Here is a 2,640-nt window from a genome sequence, read left to right as displayed (position 1 = left end):
TTTTTCATTTTCTTCACTTTTTGTCTCTAATGGCCATATACTGTGTTTGCTGGCCTACCTAGAACCTAAAACTATGATACCAAATGACCCAATGTTCTAAAACTTTTAGAATTCAATCAAACAACATTGTTGAAAAATAAGATATTTAGATCTTAATTATCTAAGAACCAAAAAACAATAAGAAAGCTAAGTCAAGAGAACAAATGAATTTATGCTGTTGATGAGAGTTGAACTCAAGACCTCTCGCTTACAAAACAAGTGCTCTAACCAACTAAGCTACAAGAACAACTTCAAAAAACTACGTATCGAAGACTAAAATAATGTGTTATCTTCCACTTAAAATAGGATTTTTTTATGTTTTGTTGCCTATCGTGGGGTAGGTTTTGCATGTTATGTTTTGTTGCCTATGGTGGCTAAGTTGTTACAAGCATTGTATTTTTTTTTTTTTGGTGGAAACATACTAGAGGGCAATAATACTCTTGTTGAGAGTTGAACTCAAGACCTCCCGCTTATTAAACGGGTGCTCTAACCAACTGAGCTACAAGAGCTACTTGAAACTAAAAACATATTAATTCATGAATCGCCAAAACGAATAAACACCCAAGCAACTAGGGAAGAGAACAGAAAAGACTACTACAATACACTGTACATAGAATTGTATCATAAAATACAAACCAAAGAGACATATTTATAGGAATGAGAAAAATAAGCAAAATACTAATTTGTCTTTATAATGTAAACCCAAATCAAATAAAATTGTATTATAAAATAGATATGTTGTGAAACTCTTGGAATTCAATCTAATATTATCCAAGAAACCCCAAAACGATAAGGATAAAGAGAAAAGAAAAAACTCGTTTATAAACTCATGATCCACCAAGAAGTTTTTGTGGCATAATTAAGACACCTTATTTCGTTCATTCTCCCCTCTATCATCATTTGAAATACATATTATGTATCCTACCTAGAACCTAAAGCTTTGGTAAAATTTTAGAATTCAGTCTAACAACATTGAATTTATTTATGCTCTTGTTGAGAGTTGAACTCAAGATCTCTCGCTTACGAAACAAGTGCTCTAGCTAACTGAGTTACGAGTGCCACTTGAAAAAAATACGTATCGAAGACTAAAACGACAACCAAACAAATACTCGAACACTAAATCTTAGGTTTTTTATTCCATGTTAACTTTATGAAAGGAAAAAAGAAAAACGACTAGGATATACATTGTATGTAAAATTGTATTATGAAATACATACCTAAGAGACCTATTTTGTTACACCCCGAATTTTGAGGCATCGAAAGATCGAGAGTGACTCAAATACACTATGCAATGCATGAAAATGAAAGAACAACTAACAGAAAAAACAGTTACAAAAAAATTTGTGCGAGTTTAAAACTTTACAAGCAATGTGATAAACTCGAAGCAAGAATCAAAATGTATATTTACATATGCCTAGTTCATGTAACGAGTGAACAAGATTGGGGGAACATTGAAGAGTTCGTTCCCTTCCATTGGTATAGAGCCTGTTGATTTTTATTTTGAATTAAAAGTAGTATAGTGGGTATTTGATTTCTCATATATAAGATATATGTAATATTGTTTTGTAAAATTGATTGTTTTTGGCATATCAGTGTGGCATTAGATTTACCGATTTGTTAGACAAATGTATACGGTTAGGTTCATTGTAAATTGAAAAGTGACAGCGGCGGCCATGACGACGTTCATCCATTCGCGGTACAATTTAGAGTTTTGAAAGCCTAATTTTACTACATTTGGAATTGTTCCAAATTTTTTTTTAAAAAAAAAACTACCTTAAGAATTATTCTAAAAGTAAAATATGTATATTTAGAATTGTTCGAATAGGAAAAGTTCTCTATTTGGAATTGTTCCAACCAGGAAATAATCCTAATTTTTTTTACATATGGAATAGTTCCATACGAGAGAAAGATCTCAAACCCTAATTTTATTACATATGGAATAGTTACATATCGGTGTTGGGTTTTATGTCCTAAAACTCATAGTTTGTAAACAAAAACATATTATATTTTCAATAAAGCTATTATTGTTGTTTATTCAATAAAGATTGTTATTGAATAAAGTGAACTTTACGATTATTAATCTAAATCCAATAAACAAAGAACACTCTGGCTATAGTATGATTACTTGAACTATATGTAGAGACATAAGAGTGGATCAAGTTCAAGTATATAGTCAAAATAATCTATAGTATAAGGATAAGGTTGAGTACCTTATTTTGGGGACACTATGGATGCGACCCACTTTTGTATATGATATAAACAATGTGATCACTAAATTGTACATATGGAGACATGTGAGTGGGGGCGTCCTATGCAATGAGTATTGCATAAGATCGGACCATGAAGAAAACCACTCTCACTTTATAATGTCGTTTACTGTTGAGACTGATTTTCTTTTCATTCGATAAGCTAGGTAACTCGGTTTTAATCCTGAGCTAACCATAAACTCCTGTTTATTCGGAATTATCCTTAGATTTGCATGGGTGAGAGTGGCTCTAGTTCGCCGACTCAATAGGCCTCCCATTTCAGGGGTAAGACTGGGTGAATGGCTAAGGACGTGGGGTGCAAGATGGAATTCACTCCTACCCACTTTCAGGGATA

General features: G+C 32.4%; 1 non-coding gene across 1 annotated transcript; it reads right to left on the bottom strand.

Moving 5' to 3' along the window:
• Positions 1-474: 474 nt before the first annotated feature.
• Positions 475-548, bottom strand: TRNAI-AAU (transfer RNA isoleucine (anticodon AAU)). Its single transcript has one exon. It is a non-coding gene; the product is annotated as a tRNA-Ile (tRNA).
• Between the last annotated feature and the right edge of the window lie 2,092 nt (positions 549-2,640).

The sequence above is a fragment of the Cucurbita pepo genome, unplaced genomic scaffold (genome assembly GCF_057944985.1).
Source record: "Cucurbita pepo subsp. pepo isolate OVF unplaced genomic scaffold, ASM5794498v1 scafford_17, whole genome shotgun sequence".
Classification (NCBI taxonomy): Eukaryota; Viridiplantae; Streptophyta; class Magnoliopsida; order Cucurbitales; family Cucurbitaceae; genus Cucurbita; species Cucurbita pepo.
This window is presented reverse-complemented; position numbering and strand designations above follow the sequence as displayed.